Source organism: Crocodylus porosus, unplaced genomic scaffold (genome assembly GCF_001723895.1).
Source record: "Crocodylus porosus isolate Cpor-Errol unplaced genomic scaffold, CroPor_comp1, whole genome shotgun sequence".
Taxonomy (NCBI): Eukaryota; Metazoa; Chordata; order Crocodylia; family Crocodylidae; genus Crocodylus; species Crocodylus porosus.
In genome coordinates this window covers 101,098,484-101,116,174 of record NW_017728943.1, presented here as the reverse complement: position 1 = coordinate 101,116,174, position 17,691 = coordinate 101,098,484, and positions in this window count along the sequence as shown.

The window sequence follows — 17,691 nt, the reverse complement described above, 5'->3', positions numbered from 1 at the left end:
CGGTCACAAGCTGGCAGAGGGGAGATTTAGGCTGGATATCAGGAGGCGCCACTTCCCAGTCAGGGCGGCTAGGGTCTGGGACAAACTTCCAAGGGAAGTGGTGCTGGCCTCTACCCTGGGGGTGTTTAAGAGGAGGTTAGATGACCCCAGTACTCTTTCCTGCCATGGCAGGGGGGCGGACTAGATGATCTACTCAGGTCCCTTCCGACCCTACAGACTATGAAACTATGAAACTATGATGGATAACAATCTTTGCAATCAACCTTCTTCAGGCACAGGGAGCCTCTGCTGTTCTGAGACTGGCATCTCAGAGATTCCGTGTGCCTGAAGAAGGGTGATTGGACCCAGAAGCTTGCAAAGAACTTTTTTCCAGCTATTTAGTTGATCTAATAAAATATATCACATCTACCCAAAGAGCCTTGCCTGCCTATGTCCTTAGACCAACATGGCTACAATCAAAAACAGCAAGTTGAATACACATTGAAAGAAGTATTTATGATCCAGCCATTTTTATAGTAACAGTTATACAATTTCATAATATTAACCCGAATTCATAAGTAGTATGGTTAGATTTGTATAACTATCCCAGCCCTGATATGCAGTATTTAAGGGGGTCTAAAATGCAGAAATTAAGTTGTCCCCAGGTGAGGTCCTATTGCTCAAGAGACTGGTGCAAGAAGTAGGGAACTTCATTAAAGTGCTTTAAACATGGCACTTTAAACAATTGATCTTTCTTGATCATGATGTATGCTGTGAGAGATCACCAGGACCTTCAATGCATCTGCCTAGGCAGAAATACAGAGGAGTAGAGGCTGCCCATAGCATCTGTCCCCCACTTTAGACCACAGAGACAGTACCCAAAGGCCAAATAGGGTACAGACATTCAGTGTATAAATGGTTGTAGTTATATGGACATTTGTGTATCAAACCCAGGTCTCCCACATGGCAGATAAGGATTCGATCACTAAACCACAAGAACAGGTTAAACATGGCAAGGTATTTATTAATAGTGATCAGAAAAAAAGGTAAGTGGGAAGGTTTTGTTGAAGACCAAGTGAGAAACAGGGGCCACGTCTACATGAGAACCTGACTGCTCAGTAGCTTGATTACTACTGCACAATAGTGTCGTATGGCATGAAGCATGATGTGACACTGCTGCACAGTAGTAATGAGCTACTGTGCAGTCAGTGTCACCAAGAAACTGTTTGGAGACGCTACTGTGCAGTAACTCTGGTTTCTCCGCAGTCATTTAGTACTTGTATATACTTGTAAAATTCAGATTGGGAAATCTTGTTTAGATTCATATCTATGATAAGCTTTGGGGTTTCACGCTAGGCTTGGAATGCAGTGACACTCAAGTGGAAGCTCTTACCTGGCAGGGAAAATACCCTGACAAAGGTAATACAATTAAAATGGCATTGTGTAGTGGAGGGTTGCACCCTTGTCTGCTTGTGGAAAGGACTCACTGCAAGATCCTCATAGTTAGCTTCCCACTGACCAGCTTTCAGTGGGAGGATCTCACTGACTTTCTGGAAATGGGAGACTCCTCCCTAGCTGGCTCCTGTGGCCACACAGTTGAGGGCAAGAAAAACTCAGGGACATCTGAATCCCAAGCCTCCAGGCTTGGGCTTGCAAGTAGGATGCCTGCCAAAGGATCTGGAAGTATCTGAAGCCCCAGGTGGGGATGGAGGATATTTACTGGTTGCAGGGCCACATATGGTTTTTGAATGATTCAAACAGATTTGGACCTGATCCAGCTAATTTTACCTGGAACATGAAAAATTTTCCTTTAAGGAAAAAAAAAAAAGGAAAGCTCTAGAATAATTCTTGGGTTAGCCTGAAGGTGGCACTAAAAATCTATAATGAAGGCACTGAAATCAATTTGTGTGTGTGTGGGGGGGGGTGGAGTTAATAACCCTGGTCTATATATTACACACAGCTCTTCCCAGATGCTCCAGAACTGTGGGAAAGTATGCAAAAATTCTCCCTCCCTGTCATATTTTCCTGGTTCTTGTGCTTGATATTGAAAGATGGAGGGAATCTAGCATAGAAGCTGCTGAATTTGAAGCAGTGATGATTTTGTCTCAGGGTCCAAATTAAATATATAAAGTCCAAATTAAATATTATAGCAGAGACATTCAAAAGAGCCTCAGGGAGTTAGGTACTCCACTTGCAACAATGTCACTGAGTGCCCATCCTCATGTTTATATTGTTGCAGTGTTTCCTTCAGGCTTCACAAAAGGCCACATCCTTGCTCTTAACTCACACATTCAGCTCCCATTGAAAGCTTCTAGTAGTTGTGCCTGCAGTATAAAATAAAGGAATAGTCCTGAACTTTCAGAAACAGCCAGTAGTTTAAAGGGACCTGAATATCTAGAAGTGCTAATCTCCTACCTCCTGGAAATCTTTTAAGTATTTCAAGACGGACATCTAAATATTGAGACACCCCAAATTACTGATCACTTTAACAAATATGTCACATTACGGAAAGTTAAAAAATAGGCAGTGCCTAGAATAACTATAGTGGAAACATCAACATGTAGTTGTCAAGTAAGCCTCATGGTGACACCAGTTAACTGTTGTGCTGATGATATAAAGCTATAATGGGACACAGCAAGCTGAATTTATTCATTTTAAACAGTTGGAAATGGCTGAAGCTTCGTATTTTTTTATCACTGCCTTCTTGAAATAAAAGGTTTGCTAATAGATTTCTAGGGAACACTCAAGGCCTTCAGTACAACACAAAACTCATCCGGACATTTTAAGGTATTCAGAGGCAGGTTATGTAACAAAAGTCTGATCAACTGGATGCAGTTTACGAAAGAAGTAACATAATGTTCATGATTCAATGTCAGAACTTTGTGACCATCAGTTGATTCAAACGTAGCACTGACTGCACTTGATGCTAGCTGATCCCTGCAATTTTTTTCCTGCTTAGGATGCAGTGCTGAAGTTCTCATAGTCAGCAGAAGGTCAAATGTATTGTGGCTCCAAGGTCTGCTGTTCATAGTTCATCATCCCATCAGAATGGTATGTAAATGTCCAATCTTTTTAGGGCTTCAGGCCTCTTGAGTCTCTTAAAAATGTTTAAAAATCTGGTCCTTAATGTCAGTTTTAACTTTGGGGTTGCTTTCTGACATGAATCTGATTGCAGTTGGACTTTTGACCTGTCTCTCTCTCTACAACCACATTTGGTTAAAGAGACACCTTATAGAGTTTAGTTCAGTAATTCTCAGACTGTGGTCCAGGATGCATTACAAGGTGCGTGCAGGCCATCCACGAGAGCAGCGGTTAGTAACGTTTTCCAGCTGCAGGCCCGAATGGCCCAGCTCAGGTCTGAGGTACTAGGATTGAATTACCACTGCCACCTTCTTCCTGCTGTCTAGCTGCAGTACACTGTGAGCATAGCTTCCCTTCCATCAAAGTCCCTGCTGCCTGGCTGCAGAATGGTACAGGCCAAGCCCCCACTGCCTAATGGCGCCAAAGCCATGGCTCTGCAGGCTGGATCAAAAGGCTCCATGGACCAGTTCTGGCGTGGTGACATGGTCATGGCCCTATTTTCTGTTTTCAGGCAGTAGATCATTAAGGAAAGCTTAAAATACATTCCATATTGTCCTAATATTACTTTCCTGTTTGAACAATTACTACAATTGCCACCAAAGTGGTCACAAAAGGAAGGAGGGGAGGAAGTTCTATGGAACTTTCTTTATAGGAAGATGTAGTGCACAATTTGGAAGAGGTGTGAGAAGACTTGCTTTAAATCATTGTTTTAATTATTTGGATCATTGTTTTACCTCTATGTGGAAAAAGTTGCAGTCCCTTTCCTATCATACAGGTGTCATAATGTGCTGTCCCAATCAGCACTAGCATCCGTGGTGGTAATCTTAACAGAGCAATAGGAAAGGGCTGAACTGCTGACATGCCAGCCTATGACTACAATGCAGTGCCTTGGCTTTCATTGCTGCTTATTATTATCTGAACTCATTTTGTGGATGCATTGAATTTCCAAGCCACTAGGGGTGGGGAATATACTAGTGGATGGCAACTTGGGCAGCAGCGACCGTGAGATGACTGAGTTCAGAATCCTGAGGAAAGAAAGGATGGAGAGCAGCAGAGTAAGGACCTTGGACTTCAGGAAAGCAGACTTTGACTCACTCATGGAATTCATGGTCAGGATCCCCTGGGAAGCCAGGCTGAGGGGCAGAGGAGTTTAGGACAGCTGGCTGTACTTTAAAGAAGCCTTACTGTGAGCGCAGGAACAAACCATCCTGCTGTGCAGGAAGACTAGCAAGTATGGCAGTAGACCAGCCTGGCTTAGCAGGGAACACAAAAAGGAAGCTTATAAGAAGTGGAAACTTGCACAGAGAGCTAGGGAGGAGTATAAAAATATTGCTCAGGTATACAGGGATGAAGTCAGGATGGCCAAAGCACAATTGGAGTTGCAGCTAGCAAGGGACATGAAGGGTAACAAAGGGTTTCTACAACAAGAAAAGGATCAGGGAAAGTGTGGGTCCTTTACTAAATGGGGGAGGCATCCTAATTACAGAGGATGAAGAAAAAGCTGAAGTACTCCATGTCTTTTTCACCTCAGTCTTCACAGGCAAGGTCAGCTCCCAGACTACTGCACTAGGCAGCACAGTTTGGGGAGCAGGTGAGCAGCCAACAGTGGTGAAAGAACAGGTTAAGGACTACTTAGAAAAGGGGTCAGTCCTGGGGCTGATTTTGTTCAATATCTTCATCAGTGACCTGGAAGATGGCATACAGTACATCCTCAGCAAGTTTGAACATGACACCAAGCTGTGGGGAGAGGTAGATACACTGGAGGGTAGGGCTAGGATTCAGAGAGACCTCGAAAAATTGGAGGATTCGACCAAAAGAAATCTCATGAAGTTCAATAATGAGAAGTACAAAGTCCTGCACTTAGGAGGAAACAATCCCATGCACTGGTACAGCCTGGGGCCTGACTGGCTAAAAAGCAGCTCTGCAAAAAAGGACCCAGGGCATCAACTCATAGAAAATTAGGGTTGAAACGAACCTCAGGAGGTCATCTAGTCCAACCCCCTGCTCAAAGCAAGGCCATCCCCAACTCGATCATCCCAGCCAAAACTTTGTCTAGCTGGGTCTTAAAAGCATCCAAGGACAGAGGTTCCACAACTTCTCTGGGTAACCTGTTCCAGTGTTTTACTATCATCCTAGTGAAAAAATTCTTCCTAATATCTAGTCTAAACTTTCCTTGCAGCAACTTGAGACCTTGCTCCTTGTTCTGTCATCTGCCACTACTGAGAACAGCCTAGCTCCATCCTCTTTTGAACCCCCCTTAAGGCAGTTGAAGGCTGCTATTAAATTCCCCCTTGGTCTTCTCTTCTCTAAGCTAAATAAGTGGACAATAAGCTGAATAGGAGCCAACAGTGTGCTCTTGTTGCAAAGAAGGCTAATGGTATACTGGGCTGCATCGGTAGAACCACTGCCAGCAGATCAAGGTAAGTAATTCTTTCCCTCTATTTGGCACTGGTGAGGCCACATCTGAAGTACTGTGTCCAGTTTTGGGCCCCCCACTAATGAAAGGATGTGGACAAATTAGAGACAGTCCAATGGAGGGCAACAAAAATGTTGGGGGGCTGGAGCATATGATTTTTGAGGAGAGGCTGAAGGAACTGGGCTTATTTAGTCTAGAGAAGAGGAGACTGAGAGGGGACTTAATAGCAGCCTTCATCTACCTGAAGGAGAGTTCAAACGAGGATGGAGCTAGACTGTTCTCAGTGGTGGCAGATGACAGAACAAGGACCAATGGCCCCAAGTTGCAGCAAGGGAAGTTTAGGCTGGATATTACGAAACACAATCTCACTAGGAGGGTAGTAAAACACTGGAACAGGTAACCCAAAGAAGTTGTGGACTCGCCATCCTTGGGAGTTTTAAAAAGCCTTGGCTGGGATGATCTAGTTGGGGATAGTCCTACTTTGAGCAGGAGGTTGGACTAGATGACATCCTGAGGTCCCTTCCAAACCTAATTTTCTATGATCCTATTGTTATAAAGTCTGGCACTTTTCCTCATTGCTGTAATCATATAACTATATCCCTGAAAACTCCTTTTTGTTTAGGTTTATGTAACTTTTGAAATAATGATGCATTTAAAACCAAATGTAATAGTAAAAACTTAAGGCCAGATTATGTTTTTATATGTGCCCGCACAACTTTGTATGACTTCAGTGGGAATTTTATAATTGTATTGAAAGGTAGCATGCAGTCTTGGCTGTGTGTACATCTATCTATCTATCTATCTATCTAGCTCATGGTCCCTAAAAGTGATTTTTGGCCCAGGTCATAAAAATCATTGTTACTGCCATATTATCATTTTTCTTTGGCTATTTTACCAGAATTGTAACTCGGGAGGGGAGAGTGATCAGGAGACCAATTCCAGGTGCTGATTCGGAGCAGGCATTTGCCTCATTTGAGTCTGCTGTTGAGGTCTAGGGCTCCGAACTGTTGAGCAGCAGTTCTTGGGGCCTGACATCTTGACCTTGCTGGCTTTTGTTAGCAGGGCATGCCCTCTGTCTTGCCTGCATCTTTTAAATAAGAGGGGAGGATCCTTGATGGTTTACACCTGCCCTCACAAGTGTCTTGTTGTTTCTTGGGGCTTTACCTCCTCCTTAGATCCCATCCTTATGCCAGCCAGATCTTATGCCAACCACATCCAGGCTGTGTGCCATAGGATGGTGGGATGGTACTGTCTTCCCAGTTGGGCAAATAGTTGGGCTTCAGCCCTGGTAGGTGATTTCAGAAATTTAGTGACAGTCCCCCTCAAGGGGCAGGCAATGGATTCGGCATATCACACTTCCTGTGTCTATGTTTCTTACTCAATATTTGACATCCGCCTTATCACAGTTCTATAACAACGGCCATCAGGGATAGTCTGCTAAGTCCTTAATTTTTTCTCATCTAGTGTCGCTAACCTTTAATGTGACCAGAGGGCCTTGTAGCCCCATCCAGAATGGACTCAGTTCACTGCTGTCGCCGGTGCAGCGAAAAAAAAAATGTCTCTCATGGCCTCCGTGTCATGCTGTCAGCTCCTCTGCAGCATGGATCTGGTCCCTCGGTGCTGAGGCTCCTTCAAGCCTCAGATCAGAAGAGCAGGCTCCATTCTACTCCCTTCGCTCCTGCCCAGTCTGTGGTCTAGGTGAATGCTCCCACAGCTGTGCTCCTAGGCCTGTGTTCTAACTTCAGCCAGTGCAGGGTCCATCTTTATGATGTGGTTCACTGTGCACTGGCCAACCCAGATCTGGCATGAGCTGATAAAGAGGGGGAGCTGTGGTGCCAGGAACTCTCCAGACTATGCCACTGGCATCTTTCCCAGTAAGTTTCCACTCCCAGAGAGAGCAGTTGCCTCCATGTCCCACCCTTGGGAACTTCTGGGGAGTCTTGTCACCCCTATAGAAGTTCTTGGCGTACTCCCCACTATAACAGGGCATCAAGATGGCAGCCCCCATCTAAAAAAAATTAAATATATATATATTCGAAATGAATGGCCATGAACCTGAAAAGGTTTTCAGTGAAATTCTGTCAGGGACCAATACTATGGTCCCTGGCTTGAAAGTGTCTCCGTACTGGTGCATGGCTCTTTTGTAGATTCGTTTTCATGATTGTGGTGTATATTAGACCAGCAACACCATACAATATAATCTAATATTACTGTCATATACTGAATCAAATGGTTTGTTTTTCAATACAATACTATACTGCAGACAGATTTACAGATCTTTAGAGGGCAGGAGGAGACCTCATGAGATCATCAGGTCCAGTCCCCCTGCTCTGGGCAGGAAAGACAGCTGGGCTCAAATAACCTCATTAACATGCACATCCTGAAAAGCAACTTGCATTGGCCAGGAATTGAACCCAGGCCTCCCCTGCAGCAGGTGAGACTGCTACCATTGAACCACCAATGCTCTAGCTGTTTTTAACTCTTTGCACAGCATAGTATTTATGCAGAACAGGTTTCCTCACTGGTAATACTATGAAGCAGGTTCGAGCCAAGGAAGCCTTTTAGGATCATTTCACCTAAATTTATGTCTAGCAAGTGGATTAAGCAGGGGTATGTATTTTCATACTGCTCTTTTCCACTGGCTATCACAAAGACCTTCAACAGGGGCAAATTCCCTTACCAACAGTCAAGGAATCACTCTTCACATTCTGTATCAACATACTTGGTAACAAAAAAATGGAACACTCCTGATTCATAGTATTACTAATCTTGCATTCCACAGCTAAATGGTCTGATTCTCATTTCCACTAAGGCCCTTTTGTACCTCTCCATCAGTTCAAAGGTGCCTTAAGATGATCATGAATGCTGAGGCCTTAGCATACAATATTTTTTTAATTGCTCTCTGAGTTGAATTATCAATAGCACCTTGATGTAGTTGTTAGTGCTGCAGTTCAGGATGTATAGCACTTAGATATTCCTGGAAGAGTGTGTGGTGTCCATCAAAATAAGATGGTGCACACACAGACTTGGATAATTGTAACCTTGCCCATCTGTTAGAATGGCATTGTGCCTGCACACAAGCTGATCAGATCCATGCCACGGACATAGCTGCCAAGTAGCTGAAGGTTATAGTAATAACTGCCCACATAACCTAGCAAGTGACATCTTAACTGCAGGAAGGTCTCTGCACACATTCTGGGTATAGATATTAGCATCACATGCCTTTTTACTTTTGATCACACCTGTTGGCCTTAGGCTAGAAACTGCATGTATAAGCAGCAGGGGGAAGAGATTATTAGTAATTACATTTGCCAAATGCACATGTTGTCTTGCAGCAGGCAACTTGGAAATCTTTAAATCTTTCCTTTTAATAAGTAAGAAATTTATGTGTGCCAACAAAGTTCAGACTGTTCTATGTAAGGTCAAGTCAATGTCAGTCAGTAGCACTGAGAAGAAACTAAATAAGAAAAAAAATCCTTCTGAGTCCACAGACTCAGGGGCAACGCATTGGGGGTGGGGGTACATGCAGGGACACTGTCGACAGTGCCTATGGGCAGTTGTCGCTTGCCACCCTCCCACCGCTGACAGCACCAGTGGCATCTGCAGGAGCTCCCACTTACCACTGCCATGGTCCTGCCACCACCACCACACTCCCACCACTACCATGCCTCCCCAGCTGCCAGGGGCACGTGTTGTTCATGGTAAATTGTACACTTATATTGAGGAATGGGTATTACAGCCCATGCACATGACAGCAGTAGGGTATAAGATGCTTTTTTATCAAAGACAGTAGAACACAAAAGATTGTACATGCCTTGGTGGATAATGAGGAAAAAAATGTAATTGTACAGACACAAAAAGTCATAGATAACAATACAGGATGCAAGTCTCTGTCTGCATAGATGAGACTGATCAGAATTCAGTGCAAATATCTATTTGCAGTCTGTTGTCAGTTTATCTCTGGGAGCTCTCCTTGTATATTAATATCAACTATGAACATGATGAATTCAAACAATAAAATGTAAAAAATCAGTATAGGTCACCTCTTGCATTGAGGAATAGGACTGGGTAATGTCTTGATGTATGTTAAATTGAAGGCTGTTGCACAATCTCTGCAGATCACTGACTGCACAGAAGGATTTGACATTTGGATCAGGATTATGCTCTATATCAACTTAGACATGCTATCCCTGTTGAAACTGTACTATGGGTCCTTGTACATGTACTCGGCATTTAGTGACTAAAAATGTTCCTGGTTTAATTTTTCTTGTTTAGTTTAAGATGGCTAAATAAGTAATGTGGACATGATTTACCACACAATGGCTTATTATACTATAACTAGTAAAGTGTGGTAGGGGGCACATCAGAACAATTTTACCCTCCTGCTCTTTCAGTACTACTTTACTGCCAGGTAGTGTTTTAGGACAAGATTTGATAGTTTGGTTGGTTTATTTTCTTAGGTCATTCCAGGTTGTTTTTTGGGGGGGGAATTTTTGGTGGTTTTGCTTGGGAGACATGCATTTTTTGTGGGGAGGTTGAGTTCAATAGGCAGCGCTGCCTGCCTCCCCTGCAAAGCCTCCTGCTTTTTTTTTTGAGTGATTGTTGCTTGTTGCATGAGGTACTGCTGGTTGGGGAGGGAAATCTTTTCATGCAAAGGTCTGCAAGAGTGAGCCTGCCTGCATCCCCCTCACAAGTCTAGATTGGCATTAGGGGTCTGTATGGCAGGCCTCCTGAAGGTGCTGCCCCCCTACCCAAGCCTGGACCCAAAGCAGTTCTGCCCTCTACTTTTTCTGCACACTTGTTGCACCGGGCACTGGGTGTGGGGTACACTTAGGGCTACACAAGGGTACACAGAAGGTCTGGCTGCCTTCCCACCCCCCCACCTCCCTGTATGTTGGCATCTGGGTATCATGTACCCAGGCTACAGTCTGAATGGAAACATTACTACAGAAATTTTTATGTAAACCAGAAAGAATCCTGTGCCTCTTGTCTGTTGTTTGTATCCTCATGTCACAGAGCAGGATTTTTTCCAAAGCTGAGAACCATTGTGGGGGTGTCCTGGGGTTCTTATCAAGGTTGATTAAGATTCCTCGTGCCCAGGACAGCTTCCCCCAAAGTGGGGCTGGGGGCCTAATCAGCCTACTCCAACTCCCTCTCCCCCCTGCCCCCCCATCACCACACAGTGGCCATGAGCTAACTCCCTCACCCCTGCATGGCAGCGGCATGGTGTGGGTTGAGGTGAAGAAAAAAAACAGCCCAGGCTCAATGAGAGGAATTTTCTTATCACTTAGTCTATTTGCATGTCAATCTTTTAACTGCTGCATTGGCAGATCTTCATCACCTGCAGTCATATCCCCCCAGCCTACAACCAGATCATTTCAATACTTATTTCCGCTGCTGTCCTCTACTCCCAAGCTTGCCCCTCTGCTCTGGTACTCCTGTTGCTTCTAAGCCTATTTTTGTCCCCAGCAGCATGTCCCTGTCCTCCTTTGACCATCCTCTGTTTGCCATTGCTCTGCCTGACAGTCATACTGCTGCCTCCTGGGAGGGCAGGGTGCTGTGGGTCAGGAGTGAGGGGCACCAGCTGGGCTGGGGGGGGCTGTAGATTAGCTAGGAATAAGAGGTGCTGGCAGAGCTGGTGGGGCAGGGGGCTTCAGGTTCAGAGTGAGGGACACAGGCAGGGCTAGGGAGCAGTGGCTTGGCTGTAAAGCATGATCATGTTTTCTGTGTGATTGTTGTATATTGTGCCACCTGTAGGACTGGAGAGGACCATTTCCCACTCCCCGCCGCTAAGACCATTACCTTGATTCCTCAACAGAACCATAAAACTAGTTGAGTGACTCTGGCCAAATCCTGGAGTGCCAACCCTATTTACTTTTTCACTGACATCCTGCCACACTTCAAGTTTCTTTCATTTCTTGGAGTCTCAGAACAACAGAAACTCCCCATGCCTGAAGAAGGACAACTGCACCTGAAAGCTTGCCAAGAACTTTTTTCCAACTACTCAGTTGGTCGAATAAAAGGTACCACATCTTCCCAAAGAATCTTGCCTGCCTATGTCCTTAGACCAACATGGCTACAACCAAAAACTCAGACCCCCTTTGAATTGCTTTGTCTGCATTAACAGAAGCTTCTTTTTTGCTGGGGCACTCAGGCTCTGGATGGGCAGGGCTGGGGGGTAGAGGCTGTGGGTTGGGAGTGAAGAGTAGTGGCAGCGCTGGGGGGGCAGGGACTGTGGGTTGGAAGTGAGATGCACCCCAAAGCATGAGAAATCAGTGACCAGGCTCTTTTTGATTGGGAAATTTTATTTTATTTTTTTATTTTTATAGTTAGATGTGATTTCATCATGTCATGCTGCAGAGTCCAAGGACCCAGGGACTGCTTTTTGGGGGGAGACTTGAAATCAGACAGTGCAGTGTCCTATCGGCATTTTGCAGTATTTGTATATCAATTCAGGTTCCCCTGCAGCTCAGGTTACAGCTCTCATCAGTCTGTGCCTTGAGGCAGACTCCAAACCTAGCTTTCCAGGAGTTTGAACAGACACCAGCCCAGTTCAATAAACCCTATAGTTTCCTATAGATGTGACTGTTCTAGGGCCAGCATTGTTTTCTTGTTGCTTGCCCTGTTAGGAATAGAGGAAGCAGTTCATAGAGACAAATCCCCATTCCTGCATTACCTTCTGGTATGCCAAGGGGCTATTCCATGATTAATTACCCAGAGCTACCCAAGACATACCACATGTACCCACTGCTACATGTTAGGGTTTTCTTCCAGAACTGGTAAAAGTCTGCTTAGCTGTGACTTGCACTTGGCAAGCCATGCACTTTATTTGCTCTGTTCATCAGTCATCCATCCCACACATTTCTGAGTTCCCAGGAACATTTCACTTGCAAAATTCCCTGCCAGTCCCTGTTCTGCCTGGGCCTGGGGCTGTAGGGGACACCCTGCTTGCAGTGAGTGGCCTGTTCTGACCTCCCACTGTTTTGGGGCACTCAGGTTAGGGTTTGCTTCCTGAATTTCAAACTGCCTGCCTCTGCTGAAGGTCAAGGAACATCTGCACCACATAGGGGCTCCCCTCTTTCCACATTGCTTGTGGTGGTGTGGGGCAGGGACTCCTGGCTGGCAGTGACTGGCCTTCTCATCATCCACTGTTTTGGGGCAGCCAACATCAAAGCTACATGCTATGGTTCATGAGGCTGCACTTTGTTCCTTTAAGTCCCAGGTCCTTATTCCTGGTTCCCAGTTCCTTTTTTAAAGCTAATCTATATATACCCCATAAAAGCTTCTTATTAATGAATTAAACATTCTAAAGAGAGAGAATTTCATTAGCTAAGCATATTTACCAAATAATATGTAAATTAATATCCTACATCCACCATGCCTATGTACCAACATGGGAATCTCCTGGATACTTCTGACCAGAGTCTTGCATGGCCCAAAGCATGGCCTGATTGACAGCCCCCCATGTACACTGTAATAAGTATATGGGCTCCAATAAGGAATTTATTTTGGGTTGGGATTAGAGATGGAAATCCTTCTTAGGCCCCCCATACCATGACTCTATGCCACTGCGGGATTCTTTCAGACATCTCTGACTAGAGTGTTGCTGGGCTCAAAGTGCTGATTGTTCATGCCAGGCTGTCAACTCACAGCACCCCATGCACACTATACTAAGTATATGGTCTTGAATAAGGAACTGTTTTTTGAGCTGGGATGACAGCTGGAAATGTGGCAAGCCCACATGGTCAGGGGTGTCCAGGCAAGCCCCTAGTGCCAGAGACATGGTACGGGTTGGTCCTAGCTCTGGGGTGTAATGTCTACATATAATAGGGTGTGGGGAGGGCAGAGGTGAGCCCAGCTGTGGGGTATAACAGCTGCATATAACAGTGTATGGGGAGGGCTGAGATACACCCCAGAGCTGGGTGAAATGGCCACATATAACAGTTTAGCACAGCCCACACCATACACTGCCAGTGCCCTCCACTCCTGATCTGCAGACCCCTACTCTCCCAGAAGCAGTGTGCAGTGGATCCAGGAGGGATCAAAGCCCCAAGCTGCAGATGGCTTGGGTTCTTTCTGACCTCACTCTGTCATGAAGCCAGGCAGCTCAGTGTGCAGACAGGACATGGAGGATCCCAGGGGCACTAGAGTCTGGGATTGAAGCTAGCAGCCCAGGTATTGATAGGTCAGTGGTATAGTTTTCTGCTTGTCATGTGAGAGATATGGGTTCAATTTCTGGCCAGGGTACCAGAGGGTTGAGTTGCTTGCAGAAAGGAATCCCCACTGGGAGTGGGTTCCCTGCGCTGGGGTGCCTATGCCTCAAATTTTGTGGGATCTGCTCCTCATATTTTGGGAAATCCTGCATCTTATATTTTGTGAGCCCTGTGCCTCAAGTCTGTTGTTGATTTGTCTCTGTCATATGCATATATTCACCTGAAGTCCCTTTGACTCCCCTCTGCTCCCCTGGGTCCCCCCCTTGCCCCCAGATGCCTGGAGCGGGGGGTATCATTGTCTCCCAGGGTCCCCTTGTCCCCTGCATGTATGTTATATTCCACCCTGTTCTTTCCCTATTAAATCCACATGTGTTTAATTTCCAATTGGTCTCAGCTCTATTCTATAGGGGATAGGAGGAGAGCTGCTTCCCCATAAGCAGCTACCCCTCCCATAGTGCACTAACATCTGCTAAATCCCTTCCATTGGAGAGGGGGTACCTCATCTGAGTACCACTCGGGTTACATTTACCACCCAGGTTACCCCTACCCTCTCAGCCCTGCCGGTCCCCTTCACTTCTGACCACCTCCACCCAGCCCTGCCAAACCAAAAATGAAAAACCCAGTCCAACAAAAAGTAATTTTAATTAGCCTGAGTCTTGAAGTGGCTGACCCATAATACAAAGTACATGTGAACACAGGGAACAATTTGTTTTGGAATCCAAAAAAATTGTATTTTTTATTAATCTGAACCTTGAACTAAATCACCAGTAAAAATTTGCAAGATTAGCCCCTGGAGTCCTGCTGAAGTATTACAATAGAGATTCAATGGCTTTCCATGAATTACTGAGTGAACCCAAGTGGCACCTGGTGGTGTAATAGTTGCAAAGCAGGGAAAATCACATTTTCAGGTGTAAGTCAGATCCACATGGAAAATTTAAAACGATAAAAAAACCCTCATGGAAGAAATTCAGGAGCTAAAAATAAAACATGTCAGAGGTGTTTAAAATTACCATGATAAAAAAAAATCTAAAACGATAAAATCAGTTGACAATGTGGATACACAGACACTATTTAGCTAGCTTAATGGCAATTTTTGTCATGTGGACACAGGAAAAGTGTAACGTGGTAACAGGAGAGGTGTAACATGGACAAACGCCAGAAATCAGATTTAGATCTACATAAAGTCTTTAAATATAAACCAACATCATCGGCACATCTTAATGGAAATTCCTATAATGTCATAAACCCAATGAATTTTCTTTACAAAGTAGTTAAAATAATTTTTGTGCAGAACCTGTGATTAATATAATATGCCTAGCTATGCATTTATTACCTACTTTTATAGGAGAATTAGTACCTACCTGTACATAAATGAGATTCACATTGATTCAAATAAGAATGGACTATACTTTCCACCCTTCCTCTTTGTATTCTATTTGGGTTTATTTTGGATGTTTTTTCCCAGGAGAATGTTGTTGGGTATATTCCCATGGGTGGCTGTTATTGGAGAAAACCTTGTACAAAGAGTTGTGAATTTGTACAGAGAATCTACATTTGGCTAGTGACATGCTATGTTAGTGTTATAGGCAGCACCTTCTTAATCTTTAGTGCTCACCCTGATGGCTGTCCCTTCTTGGACTTTCCTGCCATGCCTTTATGGGAGAAAGTTGTGGCAGAAGGCCACCTTTGTTTCTCCCCAAAAACTCTGCTCTGTGACAATTTGATTAGGATGGGCCCAGCAGAGGAGACACACCTTTACCCTATCTCTTTGGGTAACCTGAGCTGGATACATTCCTGAGAGAGGGGGGAAACCTGCTCCCTCTGCCTACGTGACTGGTATCACATGCCTGGGTGAGGGGCTTGCTCCCTGGTGGGCTAGAGTCTGCCTGGCAACTACTGATGTGTTTCAAATGGGTTGGCTGACAGCCAACAGGTGCTGGCCTCCATTGGACCAGATAAATGAGGTCACAAGGGCTATATAAGTTAAAGACTGCCCAGGATGGGGCAGCAGCCATGAGGGAGACTCAGAGACAGAGGAGAGCTGTACCATCTGAAACTTGCTCTCTCTCAAAATTCATGATCAAGGAACTGCCTGCCTCCAGAGGGAATCTCCAACTGCCTCTGGATGATACTTGTGAGTAAGCTACCTGAGATCCAACTAGATATATAGCTTGCAGTAACTCAGATGCATGATCAAAGGCTACCCAGCCACAGGTGTTTGCTCTTTGGGATTTCTCTGACATTGCTCTACCCTGTACCCTATTCTAACCCTACCCTCTGTAACCAATAAAGTTCTCCTTTGTACCTAGTATGGGAGACTTATTGAGAGTGGGTCTAGATTATGCCTTGGGGTCCCCTTGGTTTGGCTGACTAAGGGAGACCACTACTTGAGCTTCTGACTGAGGGAAGCATCCCGACTTCTAGAAGTGAATCAAGTACCCTTGACGACTACTAGGCCTGTGTTTCCCAGGGTGCGCAGAACCAGAATTAGTTCAGAGCCCTGGGTGGTGGCAGTGGAACCCCCAGACTAGTGGGTGTGCTCCAGGAAGGGGGTTGGTCAGATGTAAGGTGCCCCCAAGGAGGCACTCAGAACCTGGAAGGTGGTTGGGCACAGTGAGGTGGGTGGCACAATGAAGGAGCGCCCCCTACTGGCCTGCCACAAAGTAAAAAATGTACAAAAAGAAAGAAAATCAATGGCTCATGTGAGACGAGAGGTGTGCGGTGTACAGACCTCTGTCTCAGGGGTTCACCACCCCTTATACTCTGTCCATGCCCAGCCAATCCATATTTCAATGTCTGTCTTTCAGAGGGCTGTGAACTCACCCAGCTTGCAGCCTTAGTGGGTTTGTTCAGCCAGCTGCTCTCTCTATCATTATGGCAACAGTACAGTCTATTCCATTCTATTGTCTTGGTAACAGTTCAGTCTATACCCTTATCTCTGAGTTCCTGCCACCAGGTCCTCAGTAGTCCTTAGGGGGTAGAAAGGATATCTACCACCCCAGATCCTCTCACTCCTCTTGTCATCCATCAAGGTAGCAGGGTCACCAACACCAGGATGGCCCTCTCACATTGCTTTCTATCTGTCTTACTGCTGGTTGCCTAACCCATGGTACCTTCTCTCCATCACCCCCCAACTACATTGGAGTCATATGCCTGCACTGCCACAGATCTATAACCATCTGAGTCAGCTGAGTTCTACACTTCCACGTAGACTGTTACAACCTTCTCAGTTGCACAGTCCCCTCTCTGGGGGCACCCCACCTTTTCTATTGTTACCTTTTTATAGGTCCTCCCAACCATTTGGACCAGTCAGGGATGTCCCTTGTGCTGCTGGTCTCAGATGCCTTTAAAATGGTCCGAAGTGGAACGATGTCATCCGGCTGCGATGTGGGCCACGTGTCTGCCTCCAGCAATTAAACTCAATGCATTTCTTCTTCTTAATAGGGGCCGACAAAGGTCCCCTGTTACAATTAGTAATTCTCAACCAGTGTGCCACAGCATTCTGGGGTTCCTTGAGATCCTTTCAAGAGTGCTGTGAGGTGCCATGCAATGTTAGCACTGTTAGATGTGGAAACATGATTCACAAAATAAACCCAGGGATTTTAAATAGAAATCCATAATATTAAAAATATTCCAACCTGTTGTGGTCTTTCTGAGTTCTTTGCAACAGAAGAGTTGCTCTGTTATTTTTCTGTAGTCAAAAAGTAAGTGACGGCTAAGCTGGCATTTTCCAAGGGGTACCTTGAGCCTATTGAGAGATGCCTCAAGTCTATCAAGAGATGCCTTGAGTTTATCAAGATTAAGAACTGTGCTATATGATGAGGGTCAAACTCATTAGCAGGATTGGGAAGGAATGTTCTGCCATGTCAGATTGGCAGGAACCTTGTATGTGTGTTTTTTTCGCATCTGCAGTGGCATGTAGCAGAGATCAACAGCCAGCTTTGCTCATCTCTCACCTTATCACTTCCTTGCTAATACAGGAGCCTTAATCATAGAATCATA